The following is a 23,443-nucleotide window of genomic DNA, read 5'->3' as shown; positions in this document are numbered from 1 at the left end:
CATGGGACAGAAGAAAAACAAAAATTAAGGACTATCTTATTGTTACTAATCTCTAATCCTTGGGTTTTATATTGACTCTTTAACAACTTTTCGTAAGGTATACATTTTTTAACCTTTTTGTCATGATATTAGTGGTCATATAGAGTACTAACTAATTATAGAAAAATGGTTCTTCTACTTTCCTATACATGATTTTGGCTTTGAGTCTCTATCAGTTTTCTGCAGTGAACCATGAGCATGCCTAATAGCGACCTTCGAAGTTTCCAAAAGGAGAATGGAGCCCCACAATGATTCCTCCAGGGCTATGCTAACACCACTAAGCTGAAAAACACCACCTAAAGATTGACTTGGACTACAAACTACAAACTGCTCAGAACAATTTCGAGGTGGCTAGCTCAGATGATCCAGCCTCACAGACTTCTCATACAGCCTTGCACTTTCCCATCACGCAGAGACTGGACAACAAATGATACAGCTACCTCTCCCAGGACTTGACCAATTAATGCATTTTTTTTCTTTTTAGCATCCCCTAAATATGCTGTTGCCCCACCCCAGACAGCAGGAAGTATATTTAAGATTATGACACCCACATTCCCAAAAGGTTGGGTGAGTGGTTTTCAGTTGTTCAATGGACAATGGATATTTGCCATTGTTTAGAGGAGTTGGTTACCAGTTGTTATTGGTTACAGTCAGGAGAAAAATTGAACAAAGGAGATTGAATTCAGAGTTCTTGTTCTGAAAAGGAAAAAAAAGGGGGATATAGATATGATAGGATAAAAGGGTAGATTATCTAATCTACTCTGAAAAGAAAAAAAGTAAAGATAGAGATATGATTAGATAAGAGTAGATTATTGAATCTATTTTTAAAAAGCAACTACTAGTTTTAAATGTTTTATAGTGGATTGGATTTTTATATATTGTATACAAATTTTGTATATTGACACAAATTTGAGATTAATTTTTTTAGAATGTACTGTACATACATTTCTGCTCTTGTTCAAGGTATTTTACCTACACAACTCATTTAACAATGTGATGCAAATTTTTAGTCCTTGAAAATTATTGTTAGCAACTAAGATAATAAGAAAAAACAGGTTAGTAGTTATTCACCTAATTACATATTGTAATCAAACTTGCAGTCACATTAGGCATGTTTTCAAGGTCAAACAAAGATATATTTTAGATAAACAAGTCATCTTCAAATACTTCAGAGATTCACAGAATGCGTTATTTAATATATTTTAATAATATAGGTTCTTTTTTAAATGACAATTAGATATGTCTGCTCCTGAGAGTACCAATATACTTCAGAAAAGATAATGGATATCAAAGAAATGCCACATGAAGTTTACTTTCTTTGTGGCAAAAGTAAGTCATTGGGGAAGAAAATGCCTATACCTCCATTGCTGACAATATGCTGTCCTAATTAAGCAAGCAGGAATACAGTAGGCTTGTGGGCTGAAGATGAATGCCCCAACATTGCAGAGGAACTTTGCGTGATTACCCAGGCAGCCAGCTGTTTCTGTCATTTCTCTCAACTTTTGGAAGTTGCTTGCTCTCACTTCCTTCTTACTCAATTAATTTTATTTCTTTCTTGGGCCTCTGAAGGAGTTGAAGACTAGATGGTTATAGTTTTCCTTGTTCAGCAGAGGTAAAAAGCAAGTTATGATTGAAAGCAAACGAGGTACAAGATTTTGGACTCACCAAGATAGGATAGATATGGAGTATTTTCTCTGAATTTGTCAAATGAAAATGGACTATACATTGTTGATTTATATTGTATATAGTCATTGTACTTATTATATATTTCTTCTATTAGTTATAACCTTTTTATTTTAGACAAAAAGGGGAAATGTAGTGATATTTCATTTGTATTTTAATAAATAAAGCTTGCCTGAAGACCAGAATGCAAACCAGCCACACTAGTCAGACAAACAGGCCAGGCACACATCTTTTTTTTTTTTTTTTTTTTGATTTTCGAGACAGGGTTTCTCCGTAGCTTTTTGGTTCCTGTCCTGGAACTAGCTCTTGTAGACCAGGCTGGCCTTGAACTCACAGAGATCCGCCTGCCTCTGCCTCCCAAGTGCTGGGATTAAAGGTGTGCGCCACCACCGCCCACCCAGGCACACATCTTTAATCCTAGCAATCACACTAGGTAGCCATAGAGGATGGGTGGTGGTGGTGGTTCATGCCTTTAATCCCAGCACTAGAGAGGAATATAAGGCAGGATGAGACAGGAACTTGTTCTCTTTTTCAGTCTGAAGATATTATAGAGGTAAGAACTCTCTAGTGACTTGGCTGCTTTGCTTTTCTGTTCTTCAGGTTGAACCACAAGCATCTGTCTCTGTGTTTTAATCATTCATGCAACACTTCTGTGTATCTACCTTGCATACCCAATAGCTCTTCTGGTTTGTGCCATGTGATGCAAGAAAGTCCTCACTGCTTGTAATTCATTCACTTTTGACTTCTAGTCCTTCAGACCCCTCCCCTCCCATTCTCTTAGTGAATGTGGTATTTGAATAAGAAATGTCCCCTAGCATGTATTTGAATGTTTGGACCTCTCCTGTTTGGGAAAGATATGGAGATTTTAGGAGGTAGAGCCCGGAGAAAGCATGTCATTGGAAGTGAGCTTTGAGAGTTTATTGACTTCTAATGGGTACAACTGAGATATGATGGCTGAGCTCCCTGCTCTGACCGCTCTCTGTTATACCCCCTTGCTCGTCTGAGCTTTCCATCTGGAACAAAAAACCCAGATAAACTTTCTTCCTTAGATGTTTTTGTCATTTTTTTTATCACAGTAGAAAAGTAATTCATATGGTGTGATAATACCCTAAAACATGACCATGACTAACCAGAAACTTCCTATGTAGACCACGTTGCCTCAGAGTCACAGAGATCAGTCTGCTTTTGCCTTTTAAGTCTGGTGTTAAAGGTGTGTGCCACCTTGACCAGCTCAGAAGCCAGAGTTTTTTGAGAAGTTATTTTTTCTGCAGCACTGAGTGGTTGGTGTGTCAGGTTTTACTCTTTAGAATGTGTGTATACACAGGCCTCTTCATGACCTGTCCTAGGTACTTATGAGCACCGCCATGTCATTCTGATTAGTGAACACTTTCCAGTTCTGAGGGAATTTGTAACATGAGCAGACAGTACAAGCAGGCAGGTCAAGCAGGCCCTGCCACTTAAATTTGATTTGGCTCACACTTTCATTGGCCCTCTCAGTGTCTTTATTTAGTTTTTTTTTTTTTAATTTCGATATAGTCGGCAGTTTAAAATGGAAATATTTTATATAAAAATCTCTATCTTTAGCTTTTTTGGAGAAAAGTTGCTGACTTGGAAAGACTGAGTCTGTTCCCACACTGTAGTGATATTTTTTTTGTAATCTAATAAATAAAGCTTGCCTGAAGATCAGAGAAGCAGTGTAACCAGCCACTAGAGAGACCTTTTACCTCTACCAAACCCTCAGACTGAATGGGCAATCCTGTCTTTATGAATTCTCAGACTGCCTCCACCTCTTCAAATCCTCAGACTGCATCTGATCTCCTGTCTCCTTCCACCTTATGTTCCTTTTTCCGCCCAGTCATATTACTCCTCTCTAGTGCTGGGATTAAAGACATGTGACTCCTAAGTACTGGTATTAGAGGTGTGAGCCACCACTTTCTGGCTCTGAGCCTCTTTGAGACTGGGTCAATTTAGTATAGCCCAGGCTGGCCTTGAACTCACAGAAATCTGTCTGCTTCTGCCCCCCAGTGCTGGGATTAAAGGTGTGTGCCACCATGGCCTGGCCTCTATGGCTAACTAGTAATTTAGCACTGCACTCTGATCTTCAGGCAAGTTTTATTTGTTAGATTACAAATAAATTATCACCACACTACATGGCTGCATAGATAGGGCCTAAAAGAAAATGTTATCACAAAGAAGTTACTAAACAACCTAGCTCTAAATCTCCCTTTTATATAAAGAAAACTGGATTCATGAGGCTGTGGACGAAGTTCAGATGGTAGAATGCTTGTCTAACATGGATGAAGCCTTTGATTCTCTCCCCAGTGCTATATAGATCTGGCCTAGTGGCACAAGTCTGTAATTCCAGCACTTGGGAGGTGGAAGCATGAAGATCAGGAGTTCAAAGTCAGCCTCAGATACAAAGCAGATTCCAGGTTAGCTCAGTATACATAAAACCCTATCTCAAAGCACAAACTAATAAGCAAAAGTCCCCAAACAAACAAACAAAAATTCAAGAATTCAAAAAATTCAAGAAGAAAAAATTCAAGAAAAATTCAAGAAAAGTGTTGTAAAAGGTTTGGGCCCCTTGTTCTGTCCTGCCTGGCTAGCAGACACCCGAAATAATTACACAGAAACTGTTCCACAGACCTGATTAACAGCGTCCCTATAAAGCAGGAAGCAGTTTGGAGAGAAATAACTGCACCCATATTACCAAATATTGTTTATAAATATTTACATTTGCTCCACCTATACTTCCCGCCTAGCTACTGGCCAATCAGCATTTTATTAAACCAATATGAGTAACAAATCTTTACAATGTACAAAAGCATTAGCCTATAGCAGTTCCTCATTTTTTTTTTCAAAACAAGAACTCTGAATTTAATCTCCTTTGTTTAGCTTTTTTCCTGACCATTATCCATAACAACTCACAACCAAAGACAAACATCTATAACCCATTTTCTGGGAAATTGGGTGTAGTTTTCTAGTCTACTTCTTGCTGATTGGGGGTGCTGGTAATTTTATGGGGACCCAAAGGGAATTTAGGATTATCATCAAGTCCTGACTGGAGCAGAGTATTCTGTGAGGCTGGATCATCTCAGCCAGCAGTCCTGAAGCTGTTCTGGGTGCAGAACTCAGAGGAAACTGCAACAGAGATGCTCTGTGACATTAGATCATCTGAACCATCCAATCCCATTGGAGATTTTTCAGGGGGTCTTCCTTGACGAAACCTTATTTTTCTTAACCAAAATTGAATTCACAAACTCTTGTTTCCTAAGGAAACAAAAACAAAATCTCTTCTCCAAAGTAACATATCTTTTGATTTAATTGAAGTCAAGGCATTTTCAAAATATATAGGTTGGATTAATCCAGCAGCATTTATACTCAAATTTGTAACATTCTCTGTATAGCTTTGGCTGTCCTGGATCTCACTCTGTAGACCAGACTGGCCTCAAACTCACTGAGAACTCCCTGCCTCTGCCTCCCAAGTGCTGGGATTAAAGGTGTGTTCTACCACACCCAACAACTCTTTCTCTTTCTTTCTTTTCTTCTTCTTCTTCTTCTTCTTCTTCTTCTTCTTCTTCTTCTTCTTCTTCTTCTTCTTCTTCTTCTCCTTCTCCTCCTCCTCCTCCTTCTTCTTCTTCTTCTTTTTGGTTTTTCGAGACAGGGTTACTCTGTAGCTTTGGAGCCTATCCTGGCACTTGCTCTGTAGACCAGGCTGGCCTCAAACTCACATAGATCCACCTGCCCCACCTCCTGAGTGCTGGGATGAAAGGCGTGCACCAGCACCCCACCCTCTATTTCTTTGTTAAAGGACTTTCTCTATCCTTTTTCTTTTCTCTCCCAAACCTATATTTTTAAGCACCCTACAAACAGTTCAGAGGTTTTTTTTTCATCTGATCTGTCTTTCCTGTTTATCTCTATCTTTTTCTGACCACATGAGTCTTTAATCTGTTAAGTAATATAGATAGGATTAAAACTACAGATTTAGCAGCTGGCTCTAACCCATATTTTAGCTTTTTGAGAGTCTGGCTTCATGGTGAGAGGTACAGGCAGGACCCACATTTATTATCACAACTCTGTGAAGTTTCTAGGTCCATGACACCACCAAGAAGCTGTCTGCTGTCTGCTCATAAACATCATTTAAGTGTTTAGTGGCAGCGTGTCTCAAAAGAGCTGCAAATTTTTTTCCACTAATGCTGAGTCAAGAAGTCTTTCTTAAAGAAGTCGTGCCTCTGCTCACTGCCAGCAAAGAGAGCCGAGTAGTGTAAAGATGGTTACCAAGAAGTTATGTTAGACTGTGCTCTTGTCTGTCTAGAATCCTTCTTTTAATGCTTTCTCAGGCTTTATGTGCAAATTCTTGCCAAACATTTGGGCACATTTGTAACAGGAGACTGCACTTTTGTTTCCCAGCCACCCAGACCCCAATAATCACACAAAAAGCTATTTTAATTATAACACTATTTGGCCTATTAGCTCAGGCTTATTATTAACTAGCTCTCACAACTTAAAATAACCTATAATTCTTGTTTATGTTTAGCCATGTGACTTGGTACCTTTTCTCAGTAAGACATTCTCATCTTACTTCCTTCGTGTCTGGCTGATGACTGCATCTCTCTGCCTTTCCTCTTCCCAGAATCCTCCTCATTTAGTCACCTCACCCGTACTTCCTGCCTGGCTACTGGCCAATCAGTGTTTTATTAAACACGATGATTTATTAAACACAAGTGACAAATCTTTGCAGTATACAAGAGCATTATCCCCCAGCACACACATACACAAAATAAATAAATCTAAAAATATGTTTAACATAAAGTTATTAAAGCTCTGTATCTCTTACACACACCATGTGTGCACACACACATACACACAAACACACATATTGGGTTGACCCAGAGAAACTTGAAGTTTTCTGAAAGATTTGTGTTAATCTCTAGCTAGATCAGGATCTCAGGGTAGAATTATAGACCTCTGCTTACAGCATATTTACTGTAGCCCCACTGGCCAAACCAAATTACCCTGCCAAGTGCAGAGCAAGAATGGAAGGGGACCTTTGAAGGGTGGGGATGTAATGAGGTGTGATTTCCCCACTGAGGAAATTGCTCTGGAGTGAGTAAATAGGATCTGGGTCAGCATCTATTCCAAAAGAATATGGTAATTGATCCATATGAAAATTGGATTTTAATATTCCTATTTCTTCCATTGAAAACATTCTTATGTTTTAAATGCAAGTGATGTAGAAATTACCAAGAATGAGAAAAATCACTCAATGCTTACTACTTAATAAAAAAATTCTCAAAATTTAGTGTATATGATTCTACAAACCTCTGCACACACACACAGGCACATCCATCCTCACAGTGTCTCATCTCCCCCAGGACACTGCCATAGCCAAATGACCTCACCACTGAGGGGTTCTCTTATTATTCTAAGTTTACAAGTGGGACATTGACACCTGGAGGGAAATGGAGAAGGGGTGGATCTGGGGCCACTCCCAGGAATCCTGTTTTCATGTCAGCGCTCCATAGGAAACATGTATGGATGGAGACAGACAGCGCAGGATCGACATGGGAGAGAAGAGAACGAAAATTAAGAACATGGAGGCTTTATCTTCGGGCTTGCATTTTCTTGGCCACTAGAGTTCTTCATGGGTGCCAACACAGTTGCCTTCAGCAAGCTTGCCTGGCTTACCAAAAAGTGAGGAGTTGGTACCAGGGCCACATAGACAGCCATTAAGTGCTGTCCTTAAAAATGCACCTTTCTTTTGAGGTGTTGTTCTAAAGAGATGGATAAGATGAAGGAAACAAAGACAGTCTGAACCCTTGCAGAACGCTGAGGTCTTTTAAAAACATCGCTAATTTGCACGTAGCTGAGACTCGAGACACTTCTGTATTCAGAGGGGAGTTGAAACAAATTTCAGTCGGAGTTGAGGATATTGATTAATAACTGTGAGATTTCTAAGGATAATTCCGAATTCTTACACAAAAGTTGCGTGTGTGCGTGCGTGTGTGTGTGTGCGTGCGAGAGAGAGAGAGAGAGAGAGAGAGAGAGAGAGAGAGAGAGAGAGAGAGAACAGGGTCATACATTTCTGCACAGGAATGCAGTATCTTTAGAATCCACAAGAGGGCATCAGATCCCCTGGAGCTGGAGTCAACAGGTCATTGTAACCACCCAGCGTGGGTGTTGGGATATGATCTCTGGAGTAATAAACACACTTAATGCTGAGCCAGCCCTCTAGCCTCTGCTTTAGGTTTGATAAAAATGCATACATTTGTGTATAAATATTATTACATACTGTAATGTGTATTTTCTTGTATATGTGATAAATGTATAATGTACTATAACATCTAGCTCCCCTTTACATTATTTATCTATAAATTAATTTTATCCTGGCTTGAACTTGTGGCTTGATAGGTAGCCCAGATGAGTCATTCAAATGAAAAAAGACATGATCTCATAAGCATTGTTTTAAAAATTTACTCCATTATTCAGAAGTTTTTATGCTTCTGGAAACATCTCTGCCTCCCCAGTGAGCATCTGAAGACGATGAGATAAATACAGCAGGGAAGGGAAGGAAGGACAATGCTGCTGGGGGCAAGAGCTCACACCAAAGTGCTCCAGCCAGAGATGGCAACCCTCCTCAAACCCAGCTCTCCGAATGTAGATGCTCAACAGTGTATTAAAGCTTCATTTGGGCAAGGGAGATCCCGTGATTCACTTTTCATAGACCCACAAGAGCAAGAACATGACTTAGCTTCCATCTAGCTCGGCAGCATGTTTCCTTGTTAGCTCTAGGGGAGGGTAATGTACAGGAAGAGGTGACGTAATGATTGTCTCACTTTCATTATTCTCTCCCAAATGAATAACCGTCCACACCAGGGATGAGCTCACTCTCTATTAGTGGAACAACATCTGGTGAGCCGGGGCCCCCAGCCGAACATGCTGTTGGTTTGAAGCTATATTTAACCAGCAGAGACCACGACTGTTAGTTACATGGATCCTGTATGCAGCCAAGCTACGTGGTGAGCTTGTATCTTTTTAAAGGGTAGGAAGCACTCCTTAAAGTATTTTAACATGCGAGCCTTTCTCTTCCTCCCTTCACCAGGAGATCCTGGGCTATTATTAGAGGGGACCGTCTTAGACATGTGGCAGATGCCTTCGTCCTCTTGGACTGAGGCTCAGATGCTCACCATAGCTGTTTAAGACAGGAATCTCTCTCCTCTAATTTCTCCTCTCCTCCTTGATTTCCAGGCAGGCCCGCCACGCTGACAATGGTGAATCTTACAGAGTAATCCATCTGATAGATTTACCGTAAATGATGAATCATCTGGTACTTAAATCTAATGAACAATGCTCTAAGTCGATTTGACTTTTAAAAATGCAACCCAGCTAAGGTCATGAGTTAAATGTGCTAATACAGAGTAATGTGGAGGCTCAGACACACACAGTCATGAAGCTGGGGGGCTCTGGGATCTGCCGTGGGCCAAGGCCTTGAGGGGGATTGCTCACTTAAAACCATGGCATTAAGGAGGCACAGTGACGCAGGCCTTTAATCTCAGCACTTCGGAGGTAGAGGAGGAGGATCTCTGTGAGTTTGAGGTCAGTCAAATCTGCATAGTGAGTTCCAGGACAGGCAAGACTGCACAGTGAGACCCTGCCTTGAATAAAATAGATGGATTGATAGATAGATAGATAGATAGATAGATAGATAATTGGATAGATGGATAGATGGATAGATGATAGATAGATAGATTGATAGATGATAGATAGATAATAGATGGATAGATGATAGATAGATAGATAGATAGATAGATAGATAGATGATAGATAGATAGATGATAGATAGATAGATGATAGATAGATAGATGATAGATAGATAATAGAGAGTGGATAGATGATAGATGATAGATAGATAGATGATAGATAAGATAGATAGATGATAGATAGATGATAGATGGTAGATGATAGATAGATAGATGATAGATGATAGATAGATGATACATAGATGATAGATAGATGATAGATAGATGAGACATAGATGATAGATAGATGATAGATAGATTTAAAAAGCCATGACACCTGGCAAAGAAGATAAGCGATGCACCCTGCAAGGACCAGGGACACGTCTTCAAATTTAGGATCATCTCATCCACCCAAACACACAAAGTGTAGTAGCATTTTCTCATAAAGATGTCAGCAAGCTGTTTTTCCTAAAATTGAAAACATCAGCTGTAGGCTAGCCTAGCCTAGCAGGCACAAGGTTCTGGGTTCAATCCCCAGAGCCACAAACATGATTGAATAAAACCTAAATAAATACATCAGCTGTGAAAAGAATGTTTACTTATTGAAAAATACAGAAAATACAATTGCTTTGCCATGAGTTTGGTCAAACAGATGCTTTGGCATCGGTTAATATTTTATATTTATTTTCTGTTTGTGTCTGTGTTTGTGTGTGGGGGTGTGTGTATGACATGGAACATGGCAGAAGTCAGAGGACAATTTGTGGGACTCCATTCAGGCTTGGTGGCAAGCCCCCTTACTTACTGAGCTAGCTAGCTTACTGGCCACATTGGTCCTTTTAAACAGAATACATGTAGTCATTTTCTCACATTATTAAATATTCTAAAATTTCCTTCTAGGTTGCCATGCAATATTACATAACATGGGCATACTGTAACTCATTAAATCAGTTCCCTGTCAAGCACTGCATGTGCTTCTAGTTCTTGCCATTATTAATAAGGCTATGAAAAAATATGTATAACTAAACCTTTGCTCCCATAGATTATTTTTTCTTGAGATTAAATTGCAGATATAAAACTGGGTCAAAGTCCATGCGTCTATTAAAGAGTTTCAATACTTGCTAAGCATAGCTTTATACAGGTATGAAAGGTTTTACTTTTCTCTACCAGGAAACGGTAAGATTGGATATGCTGCTGTGTATAGTGTCTCTGCCTCAGTTTACCTTTTGTTTCCTATCTATTCAAATAGGAGGGCTGGAGCAATGGGAAAACAGTGGTTATTCTGTTCCGCAGAGCTCTTCATTTAAGCTGTACAGTAATCCCATGAGCCAATGAAGTTTAGAGAGTTTACAGATAGAAAATCCCGTTACCTCCAAAGTTCATGCTTGGGGTTAGAGAGATGACTCCGGGATCAAGAACACGGCCTGCTGAGGTAGAGACAGGTGGATCTCCGTGAGTTCAAGGCCAGCCTGATCTACAGAGCTAGTTTCAGGACAGTCAAGGCTACACAAAGAAACCCTGTCTCTATAAGCAAACAAAACAACAATAACAAAAGAACACTGGTTCTGCAAGAGCAGCCGCATGGCAGCCTTCAACTCCCTGTGGCTCCAGTTCTAGGGAATCCAGTGCTGTCTGAACCCATAGGCACTGCACACACGAGGTGAATGTGTGTGTGTGTGTGTGTAAGTAAGCAAGACACTCATACACATAAATAAAAACTCAGTCTCTTTAAAACTCTGGTCCATGCTCCACACGGCCAAACGGTGCAGTCTCTTCCGTACTGCATTCTTTCTATCGCTCACTCCCTCGCCCACCCACCCTTCCCTTGTGTATGAACTCATTGCGATAGACTCTGTGAGCCCCGCTTTCCTAGACTCAGGAGACTGCGCGGTGAACTGAGCAAAGTCCTTGCCCTTAGGTACTTCCCAGTAGAGAGACAGAAAGTGAGTGTGTAATATAACATCATGTAACAATGAGTTCCAGGGAGAGATGAAACCGGGAAGAGGAATGAAGACTGGCAGGGTGCCACGTGAAACAGATGTTCCGAGACAGCCTTCCGGGTAGATGAAGCGATGAATCATCCAAGGGCGAAATGGAGGGCAGACTGTCCTGGCCAAGAAGCCCAGGATTAAAGCTCAAACACCGGGGTGCATGTGCCGTGCGTGCAAAGAGCCCCTGCGAGGTTATCGGGGCTGCAGCACAGTGGAACTTGTGTGAACCTATGAGTGAGTTCCAGCATGTTCTGGGGCAGAGGAGCTAGGGGCCAGACACAGGTGAGCACGGGAGGAATGGACCAGCTGCCGATGTTTGTGGAACCGACGTCATGTCCACTGCTCTGTGGAAGAAAGGTGACTTCCCACCCATCCCTCATTCTACTGGCTGTAGGGAGCTAAATCTTCGGCGATAACGTGAAAACACTCACCCTTCAGCGCAGGAAAGATGGCTCAGCAGGGAAAGACTTACCACCAAACCTTATAACCTGGGTGTGAACTTCAGAACCCCCTGAGCTGCTGAATCCCACATTGTCCTCTGACCGCCACATAGCACATCATGGCTTGTGCGTGCGCGTGCACGCACACACAGATTGAAAAACAAACAAATAAACAAATTTTAAACACTAACCGTCCAGGCCCCAGTGTTTGATTGTTATTCTAAGCATAAAAGGAAGAATTCCAACCCATGGACCACTGACTTGCCCTCCCCAGAGGAGGAGCAGGCTGCATCTGCTCCCTTCATCACTGGAAATAAAAGGGTGAAACAAAAAAATAAGCAATTTATTTAACAGGCATTATCTTACAACACCGGGAAACCATTTCATTTCAAAGCCCAGAATGATGTAGCTATTAATCACGTTAAAGGACAAGCACATTTATCTAGAGACCAGCTATTTCCTGATGTCATTTAGATCCTTAAATTCTGCTGCATGTTCTCTCACAGAAAGGACGTCAGCTTCCTTTCCATTCTTGCCAAAGTATCTTTCAAAATTTAATTTGAGGTTCAATTAATTTGTTATATATTATCAAGAACTTAAATGTTCCGTTGCCTGTGTCCGTCTGTGCTCTTTGTGGTGTAGACATTTGAGAACACTGGTGCGTGCACATATGGAGGCCAGAGTGGGACTTTGGACCTCTTCCTCTGTCACTGTCCACCTTCTCCCAGCACTCAGGAGTCAGAGTCAGGCAGATCTCTGTGGGTTCGAGCCTGGTCTGTCACCGAACCCTAAGTTTCCCATATGGCTAGGCTACCCAGCTCATGAGCTCCCGGGATCTGCCTGTCTCTCCCCCTGAGTGCTGGCACATGAGCCATCTCCCCATCTCCTGCATTATTAAAAACTTAAATGTTCTTAAAAATCAGTTCCAAGTACACAGTAGTAGCAACATAGCTTGGCAGATTACCTTCTGCCGGCAAAGTGGAGCAGTGATGTCCTCCCTTTCCACTCCGTCCCTCCTCTCCTTCCTTTCCTCTTCTCTTTCACCTTCCTTTCCTACTTGTTCCTCTTCCCCTTTCTTTCTTCCCTGGGGACCACACCAGGGCTCTGTATTACAGGTAAGAACTCCACCCAGCACTGTGCTAGGAACTGTGAAGTCCATTGAGAGCTTTTGTTGCTCCAGTGTAAGAACGTATGAAATTTAGTAAAAGAAAAAGGGTATTTTTCTTTTAGCATATTCCAGTTTTATCATAATTTATTGTATACACTAATGGGGAAGGAACAGTCTCCAGAGCTGAAACTAGCATTTATGCTAGTGAAACATACATTAGCCGCTATCTATGGTGGAAGATGTCTTCTGAGGATATGGGTGAGGGGGACAGAGAACCATAGTGGGGCTAGGGAGACGGCTCGCTTGGTAGTGTCGCCATGCGAGCATGATGACCAAGTTTAATCTGTAGCATCCACACAGAAAAGCTGGAGACACGGGAACAGTACACACCTGTAACCCCAGTACTGGGGAGGCAGAGACTGGAGGATCCCCCAGGTAGCTAGTCTAGCTGAATTGGTAAGCTTCACAGTGAGACCCTTTCTCAAAGTATGAGTTGGCAAAGACACCTGATGTCAACCTCTTCTCTTCTCTTCTCTTCTCTTCTCTTCTCTTCTCTTCTCTTCTCTTCTCTTCTCTTCTCTTCTTCCTCTCTCTCTCTCTCTCTCTCTCTCTCTCTCTCTCTCCCTCTCTCTCTCTTTTTCTCTCTCTCTCTCTCCTTTTCTAAAACATAATCTCACCAAGCAGCTCTGGCTAGTCTGACAGTCTGATACTCCCTATGTAGATCAGGCTAGTCTCAAATTCCCAGAGACCCACCTGGTTCTATCTCTCGAGTGCTGAAATTAAAGGCATATGCTTACTATGCTTGACTTTGGATATGAATTTCTGGTCTTCATATGCACACACATTCATTTATACCAACACAGAGAGAAAGAACATGGGGGTGGAGGGAAAGGGAAAGGAGGAAGAGAGAGAGAAAAAGAATTGTTGAGGAAGCCCTCTTGTGTTTCCCCTATCACTTTTGAAATGAATGTGGCTGCACAGTATAAAATATAGGCCCATGAGGTTTCTCTTCTTCCCCATGACAGCTAAGACCTTGTACCCAATGTCAGGAAGTTGTTCAGCTTTTTGTCAGGACTTCACCCAATAGAGTGATGTTTTATTTATGTTTTAATAAATAAAGTTTGTCTGAAGATCAGAGGGTAAAACTGGGCCACTAGAGGCCAGGCAGTGGTGTCACACACCTTTAATCCCAGCACTAAAGGGGGATTTAAAATGGCAGGAGGCAGAGGCTCAGGGTTCTGTCTGCAGTCACCCAGTCTTATCTGAGGTCCAACCTCTAGCGGCTGGGCTGATTTGCTTTTCTGGTCTTCAGCTTGAACCCCAGTATCTGTCTCTGGATTTTTATCATTCGTGCTACATCGCCCAAGTCTGAATTTCTCCGTGCTTTGACTTTGCGCAGGTCTGAAGTAGCTCTTCATGGGCCCTGAGAACAGTGCAGCAGGTTGCAGCCCTTCTCCAGCACCCTTGGAGGGAAGTATGGGAAGCAGCAAGCTGGAGGGCCTGTGTTCCGAGGTTCCCCAGGCCCTTGTGGGAGGCAGGCCTGAGTGGTGGCAGGGACCGTCTGGACAGCGTTGTTGCTTCTTTCGTGCTCATGTGATTTCTCACCAACCGTAACACCCCAATCACTACCACAGTTTTGTTAATTTTAGCACTTAGATAAGATTTGATTTGATGTGCACTTTCTTGGTTTGCTCTGTAATCATTTTGCTCCATGGGCCACAGGTTTGCCCACGGCTACCAGAGGTTGCGTTCATAGGTATTGTCACAGTTATGTCCTAAGTCAAGTGACAGATGTAAGTGGCTCGACATAAAGGGAGGTCTGTGGTTCCCATAAGGCTCTATTCAACAGCTGCTGGGCATGAATGTGTTGGCTTTGTGGCATGCTAGGACACCAGAAACCCACTTCCTTAAAGTCCTATGTGGCTATGCATGAGGTAATTCTATTGCCAGAGAAGGACTTCCAGATCACACATGTGGGGTTTTCTTGTATTAATTAAAAAAAAAAGCTTGTCCTGTGTGTCGCCTTTCCCAGAGAAACTGGTTTATTCTGTATCGTGTGTATACGAGGCCGTTTTGTTTACAAGAGAAGAAACTCACTCCAATGGAGTTTAAGCCAATTTGAGCTTGATTGAAAGAATGTAGGAAAGCTTAGAGAACTGAAGGGTAATGTTCTAGAACCAAAGTGGTCCGGTCCCTCCATGGCTGGAGCCTGGCGCTTCACACTGTGGGCTTTCCTGAAACTCACTTCTGCTTTCTTAGGAATTTGGTTTTGATTTCACAGTGCGGAAAATCTAGTTCTTCATGGAGAAAAATGGAGTTTTCTTTGGCCCATAATTTTTTCATCTCTATAAGGAAAGCGTCTTCTTTCAGCCAGTTCTAGACTTTTAGAATCCTGAGGCAGGTCTCTGTGTGGCCCTGAGGCAGGCCTCCGTGTGACCCTGGTACAGGTCTCCGTGTGGCCCTGAGGTGGGTCTCCCTGTGGCCCCGAGGTTGGTCTCTGTGTTTTTTCTTTTCTTTTTTTTTTTGTTTTGTTTTGTTTTGTTTTTCGAGACAGGGTTTCTCTGTGGCTTTGGAGCCTGTCCTGGAACTAGCTCTGTAGACCAAGCTGGTCTCGAACTCACAGAGATCCACCTGCCTCTGCCTCCCGAGTGCTGGGATTAAAGGTGTGCGCCACCATCGCCCGGCTTGGTCTCTGTGTTTCTGACCCTGGATGAATTCCTGTTGGTAAGTCTAGAAAGCTCCGTGGTGGGTTTAGACAGTGAGAAGAGAGTGGGACCATCAGGCACCATACAAACACATTTGATTTGTAAAGTTAGCTACTTTTGTTGTTGAGAATTTCATGCATTCATATAACACGTTTTGATAAAATCTACCTCTATTTCCCCCTCTAGTTCCTCTCCTATTTTCCACCAATTCCCCCCCCCCCCAACTTCTTGCTCTGTTTTTAATTCGGAGTCCACTTAGTGACTCTTGTGTATGGGGTATCGGAACATCCACACGAGCATGAGTTTCCCAGAGACAGCAGCCCTGAGGGAAATGAACTCTTCCTCCCTCAGCAGCCATCAGTTGCCAATGGTTCCTCAGCTCAGGAGGAGACTTCAGGAGCTCCACCCTCATCTATGCTGGGATTTTGATTGTCTCAGTTTTGCTCAGGTCTTATGCATGCGGTGACGTTGGTGAGTCCACACATGCCATGACCCTACCATGACTGACAGATATGGTTTTGCTTCAGACATCCACTATCCCTGGCTCTTACAACCTTTCCATCCCTCTTCCATAATAATCCCCTGTAGGGCCCTGGTCTCCCTTATTCCTGGGGTGCATTGGCGGGGACAGTTTGTTATTTGTTAACTAAGCTTCCTGTGTGTTTCCGTGCTATCCCTGCCCCACCTGGTGATTTAGTTGCAGGCAATCTTCTCCATTGTTAACTAAGTTTCCTGTGTGTTTATTTCCCACCTCCCTGGGTGGTGAGATCTTTGTGCTGCAGTTAGGTAGAAAAGGGCTTCCCCAAGTCTGAATAAACGGCATTCGCTTGATCTCCTATCGAATGACCCTGGTCTCTGTGTCTTGTGTTCAATCTCCAGGCCCTTGCCCGGACTCGCATTCGGTACAGCTGCGCGCGAACTGTACCGAGGGTGTAACACCAAAACCGGGTGCTACAATCCCCGAGCTGTGAAGGTGGGGCTGTGATATGAATGTCCTATTTAGAGCTCAGCACTATAGTCTCTGATCTTCTACATGTTGACCAATTGACCTCTGTCATTAATCACCATCTACTGCAAGAAGAAGGTCCTAGTGAAGGTTGAGAGATGCGCTGATCTACCAATATAAAGTCCTTATCAGAGCTTGGGGGCAGTTTATTATTATGTCTATCTAGTGAAATAGTGGCACTAACTTCTCCCCCAGGGTTTATGACTTACCCAGTTGTGAGGTTTTGGCCCGGTTAATGTACCAGGCATGAGCTCTGTCTTGTAGAGTACATTTTAATCCAACAAGAAAGTGATTGATTTGTTATGCCCATAACATTGTGCCACTATTGCAGCAGTAGGCACATCTGGCATACTAGTTTGTGTGCTTCCTCTACTGGGATGCTCCAGTCTCCCTCTCCCTAGCAGATACTGCGAGAGGAGGCCTGCAGTTCAACCTTGCCAAAAGGAACAAAGCTGCTTCTTCATCTTCGCACAACCAATTTTGGCCTTTGATGAGGATGGCTCACTTGCTTGATGAGGAAGACTTTATTACTGAAGTACAGATCGACTTCTGGAGAGTGCCTGGAAGTAGAAAACGGCACCGAAAACTTTTGGGCATAATCTGTGGGTAGGGGAATTTTGACAGGAAACATCATAGTTAGGAAATGCTTGTTTTTAGTATGATGGATGGTTTTTCCATCTTTGAAAGAACCATTTCTATGTTACAATATTTGTATTCCCTGGAACTGGGGCTAAACACAGTTGTGAGCTGCCGTGTGGGTGCTGGGACTCAAACCCAGGTCTGCCGGAAGAGCAGTCGGTGCTTATAACCTCCAAGTTGTGTCTTAAGCCCAAACTCTGGGTTTTTCTTTGTATTAAGGAGAAAAGAAACAAAAGGATCTTTCATCCTTCCATGGAGACCATTATGATATTTTAAGGAAGGGATCCTAGGTCATCCTGTCAGCACTGGGGTAAGGTTTCACCACTGAACAGAAGGCAAGGCTTAGGAGCAAGGGACTCAGAAGCCCCTGCCAAAGGGCTGACTCAGACTTTCATGAGAGGCAGACATATTTGTTTTCTGAAACATCTCAGAGGAAGGATACCTGTGCTGGTTAGATGGGTCGCTGTGACAAAATGCTTGACAAAAGTGATTTCCAAGGTCAAGGCGCATGTTTCCAAAAGCTATAGGCTCATAGCCTGTGATTACAGCCATGGTGGCTGCATGTGCCTGTCACCGTTTATGTGATGGTGAACAGAGAGATGGATAGGGAACAGATCTAACTTCCAAGAGTATTAGCCCAGTGACCTACTTCTCCTAGGTAGACCCCGCAAAGTTTCTAACATCCCCACTGGGAATCAGGAATTCAACACGGCTGAGGACATTTAGTAGTCATTGTTTCTAGAGGCTGAGAAATGGGAAAGACAAGAATAAAGTAAGCACTGCTTTTATTCTGTGCATGTTGATTCTTTCTCATCTCTTTTCTCTCTCTCTGTTCCTCAAAAGTTTGAATTAATTTCCCCATCCAAGATGCTCAGATAAAACCTACTTATACACTGTAGATCTTGTTTTTGCTAGTCATGAATTTTTATTGGTTAGTTTTATGCCTGGCATAAGAAAAATAGGGGCTGGGCAATGGTGGTGCGTGCCTTTAATCCCAGCAGAGGCAGAAGTAGGTGGGTCTCTGAGTTCAAGGCCAGTCTGGTCTACAGAGTCAGTTCCAGAACAGCCAGAGATACACAGAGAAATTATCTGTCTAGGCAAACAAAAACAGAGAGAGAGAGAGAGAGAGAGAGAGAGAGAGAGAGAGAGAGAGAGAGAGGCTTATTTTGGCTTGGAATCTGAAGGTACAGTCCGCAGCTAAAGTTCCTACCTTTGGGAATGTCTTGGGGATACCTGGGGCCCTGTGTAGCCCCATAGAGCAGAGTTGCTGATCTACTTGTCCTGGACTAATGGGCAAGTTTATACTGCTTCTGTTACAACAGGCCCACCTTTGCCCCAAAAGAATGCAATCTTGTTTTCCATAACTATGCCGCTATTGCAGTTATCTTTCACATTTATAATTATTTAAATTAACTGCGTTTTCAGTTCAAAGAAAGGGGACAGTGTGGGAGAATCAACCTGGTCACTCATTGTTTGGACTCATGTGCTTTTGGTGTCTGTTGCCATCTTGTTATACCTCACTGCAAAGAAGGCAGGGAAATGCAACCTAGTTGGGAGCCTTGTATATAGATCAAAACAAGGAACGGGTTTGGCTGGTAGTCTCTGAGGCTGTACCTACAGTCACTGAGAGCTACACTTGGTAATGTGTGGTGCTGTCTCATTGATCCCACACAGCTCCATAGTGAAGAGCCTTTGCTTAGACATAGCTGCTTTCCTTTTATTGCCTTTTAGCATGATAGCATTGCTTATCTTAATACACAGCAGGTTCCACTTGGAGACTCCAAGTGGGCTCCACTCCCCCTGACATTCCTTTGGACTCCTCCCCCATTTTCTATAAAAAGGAGGGTTATATTCATTAATGTCTGGAATTGAGGCATAGGAAATGGTGAGAGTCTCAAGGAATTTGAGAAAAAGAGAATTGAGAACTATTGGTTATTGACTTATTTCCCACACATTTTTTTTGGATTTGTTTCCATCAATATCCAATTTCTAAAGTAAATCTGCTTTTCACATTGAAACATTTTAAAGCGACTCTCTGCTCCTCCCTGTTTCAGAGACAGCTGTATCTTCTCACACAGGGCCGGCCTTATCCTTGAGACATGTTGGCCAAGGCTGGAGGAAATGAATTTGTCCATATTTGGCACCTGGTTACCAGGGCTCCCTTCAACCCTCGCAAAGTGGATACTGTTTCCATCATTGATCTCAACCACATGGCCTATGTGCTACAGTCTGACTCTACCCACAGCAGGTTCAACGGCACAGTCAAGGCTGAGAACTGAAAACTCGTCTTCAGTGGGAAGCCTGTCACCATCTTCCAGTAGTGAGACCCCGATGACATCAAATAGGGCAGTGCTGGTGCCAAGTACATTGTGGGGTCTACTGGTGTCTTCACCACCATGGAGTGGAGCCAAAAGAGTTCATCATGTCTGCTCTGTCTGTCGATTCCCCCATGTTTGTGTTGGGTATAAACCGTGAGAAGTAGGACAGCTCACTCAAGATCGGCAGCTTGCTTCTTGCAGCACTGGTCAAGGTTATCCAGGGCAGTTTCGGCATTGTAGAATGAATCATGGCCTCCGTCCATACCACCCTCTTTCTTACGGTTAGTACCTCAGCAGATTCCTTGTTTGTCTGGTTTTTAACACTGTGTATGTGTGTGTGTATGTGGGCGTGCGCTCACCTGTTTGCATAGCCTGTGGGATGGGCAGAGGACATCTTGCAGATGTCTGTTCTCCCATTTTATTATGTTGGTTCTGGGGATCAAACTCAGTCAGGCTTTGTGACAAGCTCTAAAGGCAAGCCCCTCGAGCCATCTTGTCAGCCCACTTGGTCTGTTCTTATCTTCTAGGCGTGCTTTTGCTGAGATAGTTTTCCAGATACATCTGGCAATAGAGGTGTCTGACTCCAACCTCAGTCATCTTCCAACACCTTCGTAACGGGACCAGATGTCACTCATTTTGTTGACATTCCCTACCACATCCAGCTCTATACAGGTCCCCACATATGTCCTGCATCTGCTTGCAGAGCTCTGCACACGGCCACCTGTCTGTTCCTAGTGTAAAGACCCCAGATCTTACGCTCAGTACCTCTGTCAGCAGGACCCGTCTCTGCCTGTGTGCTGTCCCGATGGCCCATTCTCTCCAGTGCTATTTTAATTATACCGGCTTGCATGAGGCCTTTTCTATACACTGTTTGAAGAGCTTCAAGCACACTGGCCTCACCCACTTCCCTGCTTCTTGTCTCTCTCTCCCATTAGGCCCTATTGTTCTCAGACAATTTTGCTGCCATTTATTTATATTTGTTTATTTATTTAGTGTGTGTATATGTGTGGAGGGCAGAAAACATCTTGTAGATGTCGGTTCTCCCATTCCACCTTGGTTCTAAGGATCAAACTCAGGTCACCAGGCTTCATTGCCCTTACCCACTGAGCCATCTTGCTGGCCCTCACTTCAGTTCTGATGTCATTGGTACGTACATGACTTTATTCGGTTGCTCCTTCTCTAAGTGAATCTCAGCAGTTATTCCCTTTTAAATTTTCTCTTTTCAGATTAGAGGTAGGGATAGAGCCTTATTTATTTGGTTTCCAGCATCTTCATTGAGCCTGGCATAAGACAGGCACTGAATAAATATTTTGGGGAGAAAGGAAGGAAAGACGGAAACTGTGGACTTAACACTCAGTCCTCATTTTTCTGGCGACAGCCCTTACAGTCACAGCACGCGGGAAGGGCACCCTCCAGGGCTCGGGGACCAGCAGAGGTGAGGGCACAGTGCCGGGTCCTGGCTGCTGGAGCCCGTCATCAGCTGAATGAATCGCGCAGTTAATTGCCCGTCAGGAGTGCCACAAACACAGTCTGTGGACGCCTAACACCGCCCTCAAGCTTCAGACACATCTCAGCCTTGGCTGCTGCCCCTGCATCCCAGCTCCACACCTGGCAGAGAGATAGCACCATAAAACTGAACATGATTGTGTTGGACAAGCACACTGCACTTCTGGTAATAAAGCACAATGGCCCCGTTTGTAGGCTTGTTCGCTGAGGTATGCTGGTGACTAATGGAGATATATCTGAGATGGCTAGGAGTCTAAGGAAGGAGAAGGGCCTGCGTTTGGCTGCTGCATACATGGCCACTGACCTTTTCAGATTCTGGCAAGCGTTAGTTTGAAAACAGTTTTGATCTTTAAATTATAACTAGAAAAGTCGTAGCTGCGCAGAAGTCCCCACCCGCCTCTGCCACTCCCAAATAAAAGAATAATGGTCTCTGTCCTTTAGAAGTAACAGGCTGTCCTCTGACTAGATGGCTCCATGTGGCTGACTGCCTCCTAATTCTCAGAGTCCACTCATAAAAATGACAGCTTCAGCAAAGGAAATGAACTCCGCACTGTGAATAAAGGCTTAAACAAATCGGGGGCTTTGTTTTCTCCTGTCTAAATTCAGAGACGTAAATTTCAACTGTGCTAAGCAGCTCGGAATGTCACTACGAACTTTTTCAAGTTGAACTATGACCTCTTAAAAAAAAAACTTTGGCCCACCTCACCTCACTTCTCCTGTTCAGTGGAGGCCCAACAGCCAGTGTGAGCAGCGGGGACCATATTCCAATGCAAGCGCATGGCCCTGGACTACCACAGTCTCACAGGCTTCAACTACAAAAACGGAAGAGAAATTTAGAAACTTTGTTGTTTGACTTGAAGACCAGAAAATCAGACACTGCAGAACTGAAGACAGAGGTAACTGAGAAACCTCCACACCAGTTCTGAGTGGCCCAGTTCTTCAGAGAAGTTCAGAAACGTTAACTGTCCTTTTGAGATTCAGGAGCAGCAAGAAGCAGTGACTGGCTTCTTGGTTTGGCTGTTAGACTCGAATATGGGATAATACTGAAAAATACAAGGACTTAGTAACTGGTAACAGAAAAAATACTGACATAAATAATCCCGATTTTAAGGTTGGTGCGATAGCTCTGGCTAGCCTCCTTCAGATTCGGCATCATTGTGATTGCTTGGTAATGTGTAGGGCAATTCGTATTTTGGTTCAGAAGCATCTAACACAGGATGCAGTTGCTAAAGCAAATCCAACAAATTTGGATTTACCTGCTGCTTTAGACAAACATATTCTTGGCCTTGACACAAGAGATTCATTTCTTAGCGAAGCTGCTCAGATCCTGCCGTGCGGCACGTAGAGCTCAGAGGGCTACAGACGAAAATTAACGAAGCCATAGTGGCCGGTCAGGCAGTCATGGCTGATCCAAAGACAGACCACAGACTGGGAAAAGTGGGAAGGCTAGAAAATCAGGAACGCAGCTTCTTGCCTGCTTAGTGAGATGGAAACTGTGTACACCGACATGTGTCTGAAAATCAAATGCCACACAAAAGGGAAGAATCCCAGGAGACTGACCATGTTCTAGAAACTTCTACCACTGCATTTTTTAAAAAAATTAAGTTGGGGAAGGTTAGGGAAGAAAAAAAAAAGCAACTTTGCATCCTCAGAAGCCACAAGAAATTGGATCTGATGGCATGTGTAATCCCAGTGTGTCTGAAAGGGAGGGAGAGAGCGGGGAATCCCCGGGCCAGCCTGGTTCTCACAGCAGCAACAAGCTGCAGGCAAAGACTGGTAAGCTGCCCTCCGACTTCCACATGTATAACACGGCACTGTGCCCACCCCCTACACTACACACGTGTTTATTTCTCTCCCCCATCTCTCTCTCTCACACACACGAACACACTATACACATATATATCTCTCTCCCTCCCCCCTTTTCTCTCTCTCTCTTTCACACACACACACACACACACACACTATAAACCAAAGTTAATCTTGTGTCTGTATGAATATGACATTTCTTTGAAAATACGGTACTATCAGATGTAAGCTACCTAGGGTAAGGTCAGAAAGGTGGACCTGAATCCAGTGTATCTTTGGTTTTGAGCAGGGTAACGTGTACCCTAAGCTGGTCTTGAATTTACTGTGTAGCCACGAATGACTTTGAACTCCCGAGTCTTCTGTCTCTACCTCCCAAGTGTTGGATTAAATTCTCACTATCAATACACCTGATTCATGTAGTATTAGAGATCAAACCCAGGGCCTTGAAGATGCTAGGCCAGCAGTC

General features: G+C 43.2%; 1 pseudogene; it reads left to right on the top strand.

The window, feature by feature from the left end:
* Positions 1 to 22,653, top strand: part of LOC126513284 (RNA transcription, translation and transport factor protein-like) — a 39,553-nt pseudogene extending 16,900 nt beyond the window's left edge.
* Positions 22,654 to 23,443: the final 790 nt, after the last annotated feature.

This window comes from Alexandromys fortis, unplaced genomic scaffold, assembly GCF_014885135.2.
Source record: "Alexandromys fortis isolate MF-2015 unplaced genomic scaffold, M_Fortis_MF-2015_v1.1 scaffold_127, whole genome shotgun sequence".
Taxonomy (NCBI): Eukaryota; Metazoa; Chordata; class Mammalia; order Rodentia; family Cricetidae; genus Alexandromys; species Alexandromys fortis.
Note: the sequence above shows the minus strand (reverse complement) of the source record. Positions and strands in the feature narration are given on the sequence as shown.